We start from the raw sequence: 18,355 nt of genomic DNA, 5'->3' as shown, positions 1-18,355 counted from the left end.
ATTTAGAACAAATTTAAGTTAATTTCACTTGTCGGCAGGGATAAAGTTTGTCGTTTCATTAAATTGTTCCTTCTCAAAGCTAAGTTAATTAGAGATGCTGCATCTGGAAGATCCATTTTACTTTACGATGATTGTTTTAAACGAGTTTGTGTTTCTGTTTTGTGTTTCAAATAATGTTGTTTTGCGTGGGTGGTAACATAAACGGCTAAAGTACGTAAAAAATTTGTCAATTAGATTAAAAATCATTATTAAGACAACATGTAACAAAACTATGTAACAGAATTTTTACTAAATGCCCTTTTTAATTATAGTAGTAGGTAATGAGTGAATTATTTTTATTTTATTTTCTATTATTATAAATTCGGATATAGTTCAGAGAAATAAGGGAAAAAAATATCCTGTTGGTGACACAACCCCCTCCAGGCCGAAACCAAATTTTTTGAGTAGTATGGACGTCTATATTAATAACCTATATGTTTCCTGCAGCCGATTTTGATGATATACGTAGTTATATACAAATGAAGATCAAAAAACGGTAAATTTTCGTTTTTTTTTCGTATATAACCAAAAAGTTAAGTATTTTAAACAAATCTAAGAGTGAGAAACTCATAAATCGTATAAAAACTTCAATATGGCGTTCGCTGAATATGTTTATCCTTGTTGGTTGCTTAGAAAATTGCAAAATAAATCATAAATTTTTATTTTTTATAGTTATTCATAACTTATGTAAAAAATTAACTTAAAACGTTCTTATTACAAGGAATGCTGAGACTTCTGGTGCTTAAATCATACCCTACATTTCAAAGCAATTGGTCAAATACTTTAAAAGGTATTTAATTTGATTTTCCCAAATAATTTTTTTTTGCAACACTATAAGTCAGGAAATGATGAAGTTACAGTAATACTTTGGAGAGTTTATGAAAGAAAAAAATTTACACTATTAATTTAATTAAAAAAAAAATGAAAAAAAAAAAAATTCTAAATATTGTAAAATTATTTTGCAAGAACATGTGAATTAAAAAAGGGGGGGGGGCTAACTTCGTCCCTAATTGTACCAGGACAATTGTTTTTCTTTCTAAATGTGTATAAAAATTCAGTCTTTCTAAATATGAAAAAATAATTTTTCTACGGGTAACGGTTAAAAAGTTATTCTAATTGTTTTTAAGTAAGCAAAAAATCGACGTATAATTTACACTGTTTAAAATTACTTTTTGTTATTTTTTTTATTAAGTCAATAGAATAAATGCTCTTCTTCCATAAACTCTCAGAAGTCTTACTGTAACCTCATATTTTTCTGACTTATAGTGTTGCAAAAAAATGAATTTGAGGTAAACAAATTAAATAACTTTTAAACAATTTGGCGAATTGCTTTGAAATTTAAAATATAATTTAAGCACCAGAAGTTTCTGCAATTCGTGTAATAAGAAGGTTCTAAGTTAATTTTTAGATAAGTTATGAATATTTATATAATCTCAAAATTTATGATTTATTTTGCAATTTTCTAAGCAACCAAGACATATTCAGCGAACGCCATATTGAAATTTTTTAGACGATTTATGAGTTTCTTACTCTCAAATTTGTTTCAAATGCTTAACTTTTTAGTTATAGACGAAAAAAGCGAAAATTTACCGTTTCTTGATCTACATTTGTTTATAACTATGTATATCATCAAAATCGGCTACAGAAAACATAAAGGTTATTAATATAGATGTCCATACTACTCAAAAAATTTGGTTTCAGCCTGGAGGGGGATGAGTCACGAGAAAAATCTTACATCTCTGGACTAATACAGTACTTAATACTATTTTTTATTAATATAAGCATTTTTCTGCAGCCGTTCCGAAAATAAAGCTTTCGGTATGATTTATTAAATCGAAAGTACCATTTTACACTACCCGTACCGAAAGTAGCTACTTTCGGGACTAATTTTTTCACTTTCGGGATGATTTTGGGTAGCTAGGTAACGGCTTTGACAATAACATCAACTTTGTATTTTATTTTGACAACGCTTGTCATTTAAGATTCGTGTACATTCGCAAATTTAATTTCTCATGACCCCTTAAAATCTTCCATAGTTTTCTAGATTTTTAGATTTTTCTAATGTTGATTTCACGAGAGTAACTTTAAAGTGTTTAATAAAAGTTCATAAGTAAATTTTATCCATATATTCTTTTTAACATACAAAACGGCTGCAGAAAAAATATTGTACGTAACACGATCCAAAAGTGGTTTTACGAGACTCGCAGGATTCGAGGACTCGCCTACGGCTCGCCCTGGAAACTTCCTACTCGTCTCGTAAAGTATCACTTTCGGAATTTGTTACGTAAATTACTATTCTGTTTACTATTTTTAAAATTACTTGCACAAACAATCGAATATTAAAAAAATAATAATTTAACATTTTTTTTTGGGCTAAGCTATTTAAGCTATTTTGGGATAAGCTAACATTTGGGCTAGCTATTTTAATTTCTATTCCCTTATCTCTTCAATTATTTTCTATTTCCTGCCATTATTTTCAATTCCTCGAGTGATTTTCATTAACTTTTCTCGCCTCTACTACTTGCTGTATTCATTATTTTCTTGGTCTGCCTCTTTCTCTTTTTACGATGGTGTTTGCTCCATGAACTTTTGTTCTACTTCTGTTGGGTTACATCCTCATCAAATGTCCATACCAATTCATTTATCTCTTTCCTATTATATTTATTATTGGTTCTTGGTTGGTCATTCTCCTAATAGTCTCATTGCTTAATCTATTCTATTTTGTGTTTCCAACTATTCTTTTTAGGTGTCTCATCTCCCATTGCATTTATCCTGATCTTCAGTTTTTCCAGATTTGTGCAGATGTTACTTGTATAGTATAGGGCAAAGTCAGTATAACTAGTATGTTATATATTTCTATCCTTTTCATTCGTGTAAGCTCTCCTTTTCCCCGTATTGGGGCTAACGCATGGTACAGTTTGTTTGATTTCTTTGTTCTATTTGTTATTCTCAGTCTATTTTTCCGTCGTTAGTAATTAATTATATTTAGAATTCCAGTTCTAAGTTTTTACATTTTATCTTTATTTCGTTATCTTCCCTAGCTGCTTTGCTGTTTATCATTTTTTTACTTTTTCCTCGTTTATTTCCATTTTGAGTTATTTGTTCCATATGTGGCGACACGCTTCAATTACTATTTTGCTAATTTTAATTTTTAATAACTTTTTCAAAATGAAATAATACGTCCCATTTTAAAATTCACAAACCATATGCAAAAGGCCCTGTTAAATTTTAAGAAACGAAATATATCAGTATTCAGATAGAATGCCTTCTCAGCTTTTAAAACACCAGATGTTGATGGCCTGTTCAGTTTATGTATGGGAAACGCAAATTCCATAATAGATTACGGGACGATAAAGGGCCAGCCTCCTTATGTCAATAAATCAGTCTTCAACTTCTTTAAAAACCACAGAAATGTAGAACTAATGTTTCTAGTTCATCCACAGGCAGTCTGACACAAACCCTCGTCCCGCAAAAAATATCAAACTCTCTTACGAAATATAAGCACGCCTTTTTAACCAAAAATAAATAAATATATTATTGTTCGTTGTCTTACACTCATTGTAATTTCATTTAATTGTTTCCGAAAATCACCAACGGAACACATTATATCCATTAGTTTCTGTCTCCTCAATTTAATCATGGATGAAATCATCAAAAACATAAACAAAGTAGGGGATGCAGAATGGGAAACAAAGAAGTAAAAATATTCTGTTACTCAGCTTTGGAGACCTGGACACAGAAGTGAGAGATCAGGTACATACAAAAAACAAATAGTCTGACAGGATACCTTAATAACACTGTATGGCGAAACTGACGTATTAACACTGAGATGATGTCAAAAATTTATAAAGCCAGAGTAAGACCAATAATGACATATGCATCAGAAACAAAAGCCAGTACAACAACAACACAAAGACTACTGAAAACGTCAGAGATGAGAGTACTGAGAAGAATTACAGGAAATATGTTGAGGAATGGAGGAGACACGATAAATCAGCAGTCTGTAGAAGAAGTACTGGCCGACCGCTCAAAAGATGGAGTAACAAGCTTCCATAGAAATATAATTCCGCCAATTAACAAGCAGAATTACTTATAAAGAGTAAGAAGAAGAAGAAGAAGAAGGCAGGTGAGTAGCAATTTGAACATTTAATTTACTCGAAAAGCCATGTTGATTTGCCAAACACTTTTTTCTATTTTCTGAGTGCCGGAAATTATAACTAAATAAATTAAATGCATACTTCGTGTTGTCTCAATTAATTTAATTCAAAAATGATTTTTTAGCCATCCTGTAAAAATAATTATAGTAATATTTATATTACTAAATAGAGGATTGAATAATCTTTCAAATGAGATAGCACACGGCCCTTATTATCATTTAAAAAAATCATCGATTAAGTCGTTAATCGTTGATTAAAAAACTATAATTTAAAAAAAAATCGACCTGTTTCGGAATTTTGTCTCCAAAATCGTCAAACCTCGAAAAATTGAATTTATTCCATAATTTTGTTGATCACTGTATATTAATTTTACTATCTCCTATAATAAGGCAGTGCAATTAGAACGAAAATATGCATTGTTTCGGAATAATTCAAACAAGCTTATATTTTCCTAAAACTCTTTTTGTTAGTTTATACAGGATGTTTCATTGGGAAACGGAAATACTCTAATTGTGAATAGAGGTCACCGAGGCAATTCTAGGTATACTACATTTTCTGCCCTACCAACTTTTATAACCGAGTTACAGGGTGTTTTATCGATTTTGCCAATTTCTTTCCTAAGCCATAACTTTAGAACCACCCTGTATATTTTTTTGATATTTGGTACACATGTGCCTCATTCAAAACCCAAACGACCGACATACTAATCACTTTAAAATTAATTAATACTTATTAAAACATTACAACAGTAATTGTAATCTTGAAACAACACACTGTATATTGAAATTTTCAAAATTTGTTTTCACATTTGAAAATACCACAAAAATTTGAGTTTATCTGTTTGCTTTAATTTTTTGTGAAGGAAATTTAATGACTTTAATTTTGAAATTAAATATATTGATACTTTCAAGAACACTGAAATTAAAAAGCAGATTTTAAAGCACTTTTAACAATAAATTATTAATGTTATTAAATAAATACCCATTTTCAAAATAATCAATACTTATTTACGACATTCGAACGACGCACTTACAAATCACAACAAAAATCCTGGTCCGGATTAACAAAACAATATAAAGTAAATGTAACCTTGAAACAACACCCTGTATATTGAAATTTTCAAAATCCGTTTGCACATAGGTATGAAAAGAGCACAAAAAACTAAGCTTAATCGTTCGCATCAATTTTTTGGTCAGACAATTTGATGAATTTAATTTTGAAATTATGTCGAAATTTTTAAGAACTCTGGGAACTCATAATAAAAATTTCAACAATTACTTTGTGTTTTTTTTTGTTAATCCGGACCTGGATTTTTCTTGTGGTTAATATTTGGCTCTTTCCAATGTGGTAAATAGGTATTGATTCATTTTAAAATGAGTATCTATTCAATAACTTTAATAATTTATAATTAAAAGTTAAAAATACCTGCATTTTAATGTCGAGTTCTTAAAAAATTCAATATAATTTCAAAATTAAAGTCAAAAAATTGTCTGGCCGAAAAATCGAAGCGAGCCAGTAGACTTAGTTTTTGTGCACTTTTCAAGTATGTAAACAGATTTTTAAAATTTCAATATACAGGGTGTTGTTTTAAGGTAACAATTACTTTATAATTTTTTGTTAATCCGGACCTGGATTTTTCTTGTAATTAGTATGTCGGTGGTTTGGGTTTTGAATGAGACATATGTGTACCAAATATTAAAAAAATATACAGGGTGGTTCTAAAGTTATGGCTTAGGAAAAAAATGAGCAAAATCGATAAAACACCCGGTGACTCGGATATAAAAGTCAGTAGGGCAAAAAATTTAGCATATCTAGAACGGCCTCGGTGACTTCTATTCATCATTAAATTATTTCCGTTTCCCAATGAAACACCCTGTATACATGTTAAAGTAAAAAGTTCTACTCGCAGATTTGGCCGCTAATTGTTTATTAATTGTTTAAACAATTGTTTTGTATAAATGATTTTAAAAATATCGTTAAATTCATCATTTTACTTTGATCAAATATGTTTCTACTTTGTTTTTGATTATGCTGAATTCGAATATGGCATTGCAATTTGAAAATTCTTATACTAAAGCTCTTATACAGTATGTCTGCGTAGCTAGGAACCACATGGAAAACTTTTTTATTATCAATTTTACGAAAAAAAAGTTATCCTTCCTAAAATGCTCTGGATAGTCACAAATCTAAAAATCAACCATCAGATATCAAATTTTATCAATTTTATACGAGTTATGTCAAAAATATGAATTTCATTAAAGAGTGAAGTACCTTTATATTTCAGAATATCAAAAAATGCTATTATAAAAAGTTGTTTGAAATTAAAAACTATGTTTAAATATACAATTACATAATTCTAATCCAAAAAAAATTGTTTTCAATTTTTTCTCAAATTACGGATACTCATCATCATTTTATTTCAATTATGATAACTATTTTATTATCACTTTTACGAAAAAAAGTTATTCTTCATAAAATGCCCTCCCTGGTCTAAAATCTAAGATACAACCATCAGATATTAAACTTTTTTAATTTTATACGAGGTATGTAAAAATATGAATTTTTCTTAAGAGTAAGTGCCTTTATTATTCACACTATTTTAATTAGAAGGATGTAATTGAACACTAAAACAAATTTTTTAATTCCAAACAACTTTTCTTAATAACAATTTTCGATTTTGTGAAACGTAACGGTACTTTACTCTTGAGTGAAATTCATATTTTTTGACATAACTCGTATAAAATTGATTAAATTTGATATTTGATGATTGCATCTTAGATTATATACGATGCAGAGTATTTTATAAAGAATAACTTTTTTTCGTAAAACTGATAATAAAAAAGTTATCAATAGGTTCCAAGTTACGCAGACATACTGTATAAGAGCTAAACAATTTTTTTTTTCTAAACATTTATTATTGTTGAAGTTTATTATTAAATGTATTTTAGGTAAGTTTTACAGAAAAAAGTTTTGATCACTTTGTATAAACATTTTTTTAGCTGGTAATGTTCAGTTTTTGTATTACATTTTTGTTATCTTTCTTAATTTTCTCAAAAAGAGATAGTCTATTTCATTTCTAAAGTAAAATAATTCAGTGAATTTTAAAGATTTCATCCTAAGCTTTAAAAAAGCACTTATAAAACTGTAATAGATCTGTTCAAACTTGAGTAATACCGTCTTAAAGTGGTGGTGATTCTATAAAACTACGAAGATTTCAAAAATTACATTTTTTGAGACGTCATATCATTTGAATTAAATTTTTGAGAATTTTTTTTGAATGAAGCATCATTTAGTAAGATGCCTGAGTTGTGCAAATTTTGGGTTTTATAAGAAAACTTGTATTAGTTACACATTTTTAAATCTTTTTTAAACAAAATTCATCTAAGGCCCACCGTACTTATGCCCGTACATTTTATTTCTTTTTAATATAACCATAAGATAGCTTAATTATTCTTCTTTCATGTTCAATTTGTAAAATTTCATTTGATCCATTAGTTAAAGAATAACATTAAAATAACTCAACCGTGCACTTCGCCGTACGCTAGCTTACACTGCGCCAATGTTTGTGAGAAGGGTGACTTTAGTGTTATAATTAAAAAATTATAGAAGATACAGATTTAATTTTAGAAAATTCTTTATATAAGGTTTTTTTTGTAAAATTTCTGAATTTTTCAATGGTCAAATCAGTTTTGTTCTAAAATTTATATTTTAGGAGTTATTTAAAAAAACATCAAATTTCGTAGTTCATTTGTTTAATAAAAAATGAAGCACCCACTTCTCGAGTAGAACTTTTTGATATGTTGTTTATTAAACATTTCTTAACGAAATTACAAAAAGTTCTATTTTGTTTGATTTTTTCCGAAGTGAAAATCTGTATGCACTTCCCTATAAAGATTGTTTTCCAAAATGATCTCAGTAAATTTGTAAGATAGTTTAATAATATTATCAAACAATCCAATTGCATTATATAAATAGATAATCTCATAAAACTCGAATAAAAGTTATTACTTTACTTTCTTTCTATTCGACATATCAAGGTTTCACGTGGAGCATTCCTATTATTCCTATTTCCTTTTATGCAAATATTTTATGAATTTAATATTTCGCAATCATAATTAATGTATCAATTAAACAAATAAAATTTATTCAGAGTGCATACAACAATCAAAAATATATTAATATACTTCTTGGATTGTGTTGACATTTTAATGCACTTTAATCTATGTATATTAAAACCTATTTCATTTACATATTATAGTGACAATAAATTTAGAGGAATCATTAGTAAAATATATATAGTTTCGGGCAAAGTTATGGAATAAATTCATTTTTTCGAGAAACAAATCCCAAAACAGGTCAAATTTATTTTTAAATTATGATTTTTGGCATATACATACATACTGTTTAATTTTCATTAGATATACGCACTATAAATGGCAACACTGCTTTTCCGTTGCCCACCTAATGCGCCAGATTCACGCCGATTCTCAGTCGTTCGTTATTCTACAGTGGCAATGCCATTCATGCTTATTTATACGCAGTGTTGCCGATTTTAGCGCATCCTTCATTGGAGTATGTTTAATCAAACACTAAACAGTCTGTATCATACTAGGGACGTTCTCCATCAGGGCGTGATGACGTATTCGATGGTTTTTTAATGAGAATAGTAGTCGTGTGTTAGCTCACTAAGGTTAATAATTGAAAGGTTATTTATAGGTCTGGATCCCGCGTACCAAAAAAAGTTGATTAATAGCAAGCTGAAAATTTGTTAATAGCTTAAGGGTGTCTAGTCGGACAAACATTGATATATTGGAACACTGGAAGTTTTAATTGTGGAACAGGTTAAAAATTTGGAACCACAGACTACGAAAACGTCAGATGTATTTTGTCCGACAGAACTTATAATTGACTTGTTACCCTTTCATTAAACTCTCATGCAAAAATCAGACTGCTATGACTAACCAACATGATTTCTGTCATTTGACATGTTCTTCGTGTTCCACTCATTAAAATGCCCAGTTGGTGATACACACCAGTCTGATTTTTGCATGAGAATTTAATGAAAAGGCAACAGATCAATTGGAAGTTCTGTCCGACAAAATACATCTGACATTTTCGTAGTCTGACGTTCCAAATTTTTAACCTGTTCCACCATTAAAACTTCCCCTGTTCCAGTGTTCCCATATATCAAAGTTTGTCTGACTAGCCAGCTTTAAGCTATTAACAAATTTTCAGCTTTCTATTAATCAACTTTTTTTTCTTATGCGGGATCCAGACTTATTAATTCTCTATTCAGTAATATATATGTTACAGTTCAAGTTGATTCTCAGTTAAGGATCGTTTAAACACAGCGATAAATCAAACAACTTATCAAGGTCAATCGAGTTGTTGCAACTTATCATTGTGTGTAAACGGTGCATCGCACAACTTATCAAAGTTGGAGTTGGGTTGAAGGTGGTATCGCATTGAATCGCAGCGTCTAAACAGCGTTTCAACTTGTCATCACAACTAGTTGCTGTGACTTGTCGTTGTGTTTAAACGACGCTTTAGAGTTGACTCCAACTAGTTGGAGTCAACTCCAACTGAAACGAGCAGTAAAAGTTGATTTTAGAAATTTAAATCAACTTTTACTAGTTGGAGTTGACTCTTCCTGGATCGATTCAGTAAATGTTGATTATACGAGAATCTCAAGTGCATTTTTGATGAGTGTGCGTTTCTTTGTTTTGACCGTTTCAACTACTTATTAGTATAGTCTGTAACGTCGCCCCCGTTAGGTAAATTATTCTGATTCAATTTTTTGCACAAACTTACTCAAAGAAATACATCCGTATAACAATCCTTATAACAAATACACAGGGTGTCACGCGGTACCGCGGTCGAAAAATTGTTTAACCAATTTCAGTAAAGTCAGTCAGTAAAGTGACTCTTTATCGAACGAGTCTGATATTACAAGCAGAGGAACAGACGCGTTCGATAAAGAGTATTGAGGTGGTGCGTACAAAATTGTATCGTCAATCATAAAAAACATTAACACTTACTTACAACTTTGAGGAAATTATTTTAATTTTAGACGAAATAAAAAATTCGTATGACAGTAATGACAGATGAAGTTTTGATTTATTTTGTATGAATATAATTGCGAAACACTGCAAAATTTTACTTTTTCACATAAATTTTATTAATAATAAGATAAATTGTGTACAATATTTTTAATAATTAAAGTAAATCAATTTTAATTTCACTCAAATAAATAATCGATTGCTGCCATTGACCACTTACATTCAATCTCGGTTAATTTGATTAATTATCGCGGTAGGTAATGTAACATTCTTCTTTAAATACAACAAAGTGATACTTTACTGCCGAAAATGAGGGCAAATGGGAAAACAATACATAATTTTTTCACTTCGTACAAATTTTTTTTAGATCCGTTGTGCCTTTTTTTCTCTAAAATTGACTGTTGTCGAGTTATTAGCGACTTAGAATTTGAAAAACGCCAAAATAACCATTTTCAAGGTTTAATAACTCGGTTAAAGATAATTATTGTGAAAGTCGAGCGAGCGGCCGTGGAGTAACGGCATAGTCGCTGGCCTCATACGCCAGTGCACGTGGGTTCGAGCCCTGCTAAAGACAAACCATTTTCATTTTCAATAATGACACGAGCCGTCTCACCGTGCCTCGGAGAGCACGTTAAGCAGTCGGTCCCCCTGGCCTAGTGTACATCGACACTAATTACTTGAAACAGGGTTAAAGATGTAGTTGGCGCCGGAAATGTCCGAAAGGCAAAAATGCCATACGATATTATATATTATGAAAGTCAGAAACTAAAAAAAATCAAAGACTAAAGCTACCTCTATAAGATCCTTAAGAAATTTTTGTCATTATTTCATTAATAAGATATTATTTTTAATTACCAACAATGAGCGCTAACCGTGTATTGAGGCGGCCGTCAATGTGAATGCGAGTGAGATTCACCATTGGACGGCTGGAATGGTGCATCTCTTTAGCACTCACCATTGACGGCCGACTAATACGCGCTTAGCGCTCATTGTTAATAATTAAAGATAAAGCTTAGTAATAAAATAGTGACAAAAATTTCTGCTGGATCTTGTAGAGGGGGCTATCAACTTTGATTTGGTCACTTTCTGACTTTCATAATAATGGATTTTAACCGAGTTATTAAGCCTTGAAGATGGCTATTTTCGCATTTTTCACAAAAATCACAAAATACCTTTTTTGCTCAGAATAACCCAAATGATCTAAAAAAATATTCGAAGTGAAAAAATTATTTTTGTGAATTTGTCTAAAAGAAATTGTTTAAACAATTTATCGATCAAGGTACTGCCTGGCACCCAGTAGATTTGTTATAAGGACCTCTTTTTGAGTAAGTTTGTGCAAAAAATTCGAATCGGAGTAATTTACCTAACGGGGGCGACGATACAGCCTAGACTAATTTGAACATATTCAGTAACATTTAATTTTTAGAATCGGCTGTTTGTGTGAATCAGAATCAACTTTTACTAAATGGCATTGGGAAGAGTATACTTTTCCTAGTTGGAGTCTACTTTTACTAGTAAATGTTGAATATAAATCTTCATTTTATATTTATAATCAACTTTTACTGAAACCAGCCGTTAGAGTTGACTCCAACTAGAGAGTTGACTCCAACTAGAGAGTTGACTCCAACTAGTTGGAGTCAACTCCAACTGGATAATCAACTTGAACTGTAACATATACATTAACATAATTATTTATAAAGGGTGGCCAAAAATAAATTTTTGAATTATGTAATCCGTTTAGAATTAAAATGCATTTTATTACTGGTAGAAAATAAAAAAAATATTATTAAATTTGTTTTTTGGCTTAAATTAAATGTTCAAATAGCCTTTCACTTTCATCTTAGCAGTAATTGATCCGAGGAATACAATCTTCTTAAACTTTATGGATAATTTCTGCTACATTACGGCTTTCCAGTCTAAATACAATCAAAAAGTTATGAATATGGGAAATATACAGTGCGTCCATAAAGTAACGCATAAATTCATTATTTCGTAAACCGGCAATATTAAGGAAAAATCCCGAAACAGGTCGATTTTTATTTTTAAATTCCGATTTTGTGGCATATATATCATACTAGTAACGTCATCCATCTGGGCATGATGACGTAATCGATGTTTTTTTAAATGAGAATAGGGGTCACGTGATAGCTGATTTACAAGGTATTCAATTCTCTATTCACTAATATAAATATTAATATATTTATTTATACAAGGTGTTCAAAAAAACATTTTTTTAAATAAAATAATTGAGAAAAAAAGAAGAATGTATGTAATTTATTTAATTCAAAATACGTTTTACTGTTGTCAGAAAACAGGAAATAAATGTTTATTTGACAAATAAATATTGTTTTTCGCTTAAATTTAATGTTAAAGCTGCCACTCACCTGTCTCTTGGCAGTTTGAACATTTCATTTAAACGAAAATCAATGTTTATTTGTCAAATAAAACTATTTCTCTTTACTGACAGTAGTAAAATGCATTTTGAATTAAAATAAATTACATATATTCTTCTGTTTGTCTCACTTATTTTAATTAAAAAAAAGTTTTTTGAACACCCTGTATAAATAATAATGGTAATGTTTATATTATTGGATAGAGAATTGAATACCCTTTCAAATGAGCTATCACATGACCCCAATTCCCATTTAAAAAAATAATCGATTACGTCATCACGCCCAGGTTGAAGACTATACTATAAAAGGTATTTTGACAACGGCACCCGATTTGGGCGTCGAAACGTTAATAAAATTATTTTTTTCATTTTAATTGTGGCTTATTTCCCATATAAATAATTAATCATAAAAATGCCACAAGGAAATAGCTTCAGAACAACAGATGGAAGACGTCACTAGCATGATATATATGCCAAAAAGTCGTAATTTAAAAATAAAATCGACCTGTTTCGGGATTTTTCCTTAAAGTTACCGGTTTACGAAATAACGAATTTATGCGTTACTTTATGGACGCCCTGTATAGTGGTCATATTCAGCGCCTTTAAACAAGCTTTTTACAGAGTAAAGTTGTGCTCACTACGGAGAGCAATGGATTGTATCCTCGCTCCGACCCTTGGTCCCTGGTATTTATATTCCCTATATTCGTAAATTCTCTCATTTAAAATAATGTATTTATTTTAAATGCAAGAATTCACGAATATAAATACGAGGGAGCAAGGGTCGGAGCGAGGATACAATCTATTGCTCTCCGTAGTGAGCAAACCCTCATATAGAAAGAAATATAGGTACTACGTGAAATGTGAATTGGTGAAAAATTGGCAAGAATGATAAAAGTGGCACTCAGAAAAAACAGACACTAGGGTTAAAATAAATGGAAGAGAAACAGACAAGTTTAAAGTTAGTAAGGGGGTGGGACTAGGGATTCACTGTCATCTCTATTGTGCAATATCCTTTTGACATCGTCGTCAAAGAAGCTGGAGTAAACAGAACAAGACTTGCATATCAACGAAAACACCTCGTTGATGACGTAGTACTAATAGCCAAAAGTAAACAAGAATTAAACAAAATACTAAAAAGACAAAAAGCGAAATCAAGAAAGAAAGCGGTATACATGAACGAGGAAAAGACCAAATATATAGAATTGACAGAAAGATAATACATACAAGAACAATACCTGGCAAAATAACATGAATTCGATGAAGTAGAAAGGTTCCAACACATAGGAGCGACATTGCTCTAAACAAGATATTCGGAATTAAAGACATAAAGGGCTAAGATAAAATAATTGCATTATGTCAGTTCCACATGGACGATGTACAAATAGAACAAGTCATCCTCCAAATGTGGGAAAGAAAAGTCCTCAGAAAAATATTTGGAGGAAAGCTTTGGAGTGGAATGTGTATAAAAAGAGCAAATATAGAACTAATGAAAATGTATGGCGAACCGAATGTCGTAGGGATCATAAATAGGAGAAATAGGACAAAATATAATACCAATTATATAGGTATAATAAAGCTTTTAAAAACATTACTAAAAAACAAACTAAATAAAAATCAAACTGAAAATGTTTATATAATATAGCTATAACATGTAAGATAATATTATGTTATAATTTAAATATGATTCTACACATGTCTCAATCAATAGACCAAATAATTCTTCAACTGAGCAAAAGCAAATATAGATCAGTAGTAACTTTATAATAATAAAGTATTAAATAATGATTGTTTTAATAAGTGTAATATTGTTTATACATGTAATTTTTTAATTTTTCTTTAATATGTTTAATGTCAGGTTTGTTGCCATCGAGAATTAAAACATTATGTTTCAAAAATTCTGGTTGATTTTAAAAATTTCTTATAAAAGTTACTTACCAAATTTTCTACGAAATATTAACCATGCGCCTCTATTCTCATAGACACCACCACACTACCTATCTCAACCCGCAATTTTTATTTACAAATACGTATTAACCAAGAGCACACACGAGATAGACACTGGAGTTAAGGGCAGATTTCGTACTGGATTCTGAGTTGGGGTTGATTTGCCATTTGGCTCACGGTCAGAACCGCCTCCGATCAATACCCAGGGGCTGAGGGTAGAGAGACGACGGTTGTTATGGCCCTTGTCACATTTTTTTGACTGAGATTTGAACTCTCAACTAAGACAAGTACAGGAGGAGACCGTGCAAGATGCAATCGAGAGGTATTTCAAATTTTAAGAGGAAAGCTAGAGAAGACTTGGGAAGCATCTATTGCAAATTCTGCGAATAAGCATTTTTAGTAATTAAAGGACCGATCCAAGTACAAGACCATATAATTATAAACTTTTATCATGATATAGCTTTCTATTATAAACAAAATTTATCTTCAATTAGATGATTTTAGTTTATTTTCATTAAAAAAGATAATAAATGTCACTACTGTTTAGGTCAGGTGTGTAGAAGGTCAATATATATATATATATATATATATATATATATATATATATATATATATATATATATATATATATATATATATATATATATATATAAGCAGTGGGGTTCCTACGGTCTCCTCCGCATCCCACATTTCGCTCGCCACCGTTTTCTATCCACCCATTCGTTTTCTTTAGTTGCTCTATTTGCCATAGACTGTTATATGCCTTTCTTCCATGTTTCTGCAGGCCTTCCTCTTCTTCTTCTATTCATGGGTGTGTAATTTAATGCTCTTTTTTTGGCCATCTTTCCTCTGACATCCTCATAACATGACCATACCACAGCAATTTCTTCGTTTCTATATGGTCAACCGTGAAATATACACTCTTTGTCCGTCGTCTTATTTCCTCATTTGGTATGTGTTCTAATCTAGATACTTTGCATGCTCTACGTAAGTAATCCATTTCCGCTACTTCTATATTTTTTCTTTCCTTTCCGGTGAGTTGCCAACTCTCTACTCCATAAGTTATAATAGGTTCCACAATTATTGTTCTGTTGTTCTGTAGATTGTTAACTTTGTGTTCAGCTTCACCTTATTAGACCATAGTAGACCATTTAAAATACGAGTTGCTTTTCTTCCTTGCTGTATCCTATGCTGTAAGTCTCTTTTTGTAGTTCCTTCTTCTGATATTATGCTTCCTAAATATCTCTATTCCTTACATTTTTCTTATATTTCTTAACTCTAATTCCGGATCTTCGGTTTCCTCTCCTATTCTCAAATATTACGTTTTCTCCATGTTCATACATAGGCCCCATTTTTCATATTCGATCTGTAACTTTCTTAGCATATAATCCATATCATGTTCACCGTTGGCAAAAATTACTTGGTCATCAGCAAAAAACAAAGTTTGTATATTTTAAAGAGTGTTGGCGATAAGCAACACCCTTGCCTTAAACCTTTTGTAACAGGGAATGGTTTCGACAAAATTGTTTCCTGTTTAATACAGATTTTTGGGTTTTGATACATATTTTGGATTGCTCGCACATATGCTTCACTTATGCCTATCGTGATCAAAATTTCAAAGAGTTTCTTTAAAGTTACCGTGTCGTAGGCTTTTTCCAGATAAATAAATGTTAGGTGAGTAGATAGATTCCTTGCTCTTCTTTTCTCTACTACTTGTTGCATCACGAATATGTTATCTGCGCAAGCTCTACCGGCGCGAAAACCACTTTGTTCTTCCATGTCCTGAATTTCTACTTCCACCATTTTCTTTAATACTCGGCCATACAACCTCCCCATTGCACTGATTATACTTATACCTCTGTAGTTTTTGCACAACGTTTGGTCTTCTTTTTTGTAAATCGAGCTAATGTATGCACAATTCCAATCTTCTGGTATTTTTTCTCCCTGCAACATGCATTTGTTGAAGAGTTCTGTCATTATTTCGTGCAGTATGTCTGGTCCGTATTTTATCAGTTCGATGAGGATATTTCCAGGCCCTGGTGCTTTCCCATTTTTTGATTATAATAAGGCTTCTTTTATTTCTTTTATAGTAATTTTTATAACTTGTTCATTTACATTCGTCTGCATGTCTATTTCATTTACCTCAAATTCAAGTCTAGTTTTCTTCAGTAGTATCTTATAGTAATCTTCCCATTATTTGGTACTTTAATTTGAATCGCCTCATTTTAATAGCCTTTCAAATGAGCTAGCATACGGCCCCTCTTCCCTATTTAAAAATATGGGGTGGGGGAAGTGGAAGGGAGGGGTTGACAAATGACAGGTGTATTTACCGTAAAAATGTGTCTCCCTTAGATCAAAAATCGACCTGTTTCGGCATTTCCTTAAAATCTAATAAATACTGCCAAATATCGAGGTTAACTGTTTTCTTTGGCCCACTCTGTATATATTCTCACTAGCTTTTCCAACGGCAGATTTAATTTTTCTCAGGCTTGCTCTGTCTGTGAATTTTGGTCACATTGTTGAATTGAACGCATTAATTGGAATAAACAGCTATATGTATACAACTCACGCTATACTTCTCAAAATCAAAGAAAATTATTTTATTTACAGTTCAGTGTTCTTTGCAAGCTCTACATGCTAAGCCACCAAAAATACATCGGTTAAAACCCTTAAAATGTCGACTAAAAGTTTTACATTGACATGTTATATACTAAATCCTGACGATGGATGAAATTAATAAAGATACCCTAAGGCAGCGTTTCCCAACCGGTGGGTCGCGACCCATTAGTGGGTCGCGGACAGTAGGTGAGTGGCATACAGAGTACAGAATAGCGTATCATCATGGGTGAGGGATGGGTCGCGAATATGAAAAAATATCAGAAGGTGGGTCGCCAGACAAAAAAGGTTGGGAACCACTGCGGCCTAAGGCATTATATGACTATTCCACGAAGCACGTGGGTTGTTGAGTCGAAACCCTAATAACACAAAACATTCCAGGAATGTTCCTAGAAGGTACACACAGGACATTGAAAACATTCCTGGAATGTCCCCAAAAGCACACGAACGTCCCTGGAAAGTCCCAGGAAAGTGCTGTGTCAGCATTTTAAACATTCCTTGAATGTCTTGTTGGAACATTCCATGAATGTCTACGAATGTTCTTTGAACATTCACAGTATATTGTTTAGACTGAATGTCTTGTTGAAACATTCCATGAATGTTCTTAGGACATTCAAAGTATATTTTTTAGACATCTGAAATATATCGTCAGTGATGTGACAATACCTCCTATATGTTTTTTCATGAGTTTTGCAGGAGACGAAAAACATTTTTTACGGTCACCTCCTGTTTTCATACGTAAGTTTTGACTTGTTTTGTAGTAAATAGATAGTTGAATTTACTACAAAACAAATCAAAAAATATATGAAAACACTAGGTGGCCCAAACAAGTTTTTCATCTCCTACAAAATTCATGAAAAAGCAGATAGGAGGTATTGTCACATCACCGACGATATACCAGAAGTACAGTAGGAAAAATGAAAGAATACCCATGAACGAACATATAAAACACGCTGTATTTTCCTGTCACTGTGTCACACAAAAAACTGGTCAGCACAAGTACATGTAATAATTATTGTTACTTGCACTGGACAATTTTCTTTGCGACACGGTGACAGGAAAATACAGCGTGTTTTATATGTTCATTCATGAGTATTCTTTCATTTTTCCAACTGTATATGTAGCCATACCAAATAATACATCCTTGA

General features: G+C 31.3%; 1 protein-coding gene across 2 annotated transcripts in view; it reads right to left on the bottom strand.

Moving 5' to 3' along the window:
* LOC126880027 (protein unc-93 homolog A) overlaps nucleotides 1-14,734 on the bottom strand; it is an 88,386-nt gene extending 73,652 nt beyond the window's left edge. For both annotated transcript variants that reach the window (XM_050643558.1, XM_050643557.1), the window contains exon 1: nucleotides 14,583-14,734. The gene's annotated coding sequence lies outside the window, so the exon portion shown is untranslated. The remainder of the gene's footprint in view (nucleotides 1-14,582) is intronic.
* Between the last annotated feature and the right edge of the window lie 3,621 nt (nucleotides 14,735-18,355).

The sequence above is a fragment of the Diabrotica virgifera genome, chromosome 2 (genome assembly GCF_917563875.1).
Source record: "Diabrotica virgifera virgifera chromosome 2, PGI_DIABVI_V3a".
NCBI classification, from domain to species: domain Eukaryota; kingdom Metazoa; phylum Arthropoda; class Insecta; order Coleoptera; family Chrysomelidae; genus Diabrotica; species Diabrotica virgifera.
Note: the sequence above shows the minus strand (reverse complement) of the source record. Positions and strands in the feature narration are given on the sequence as shown.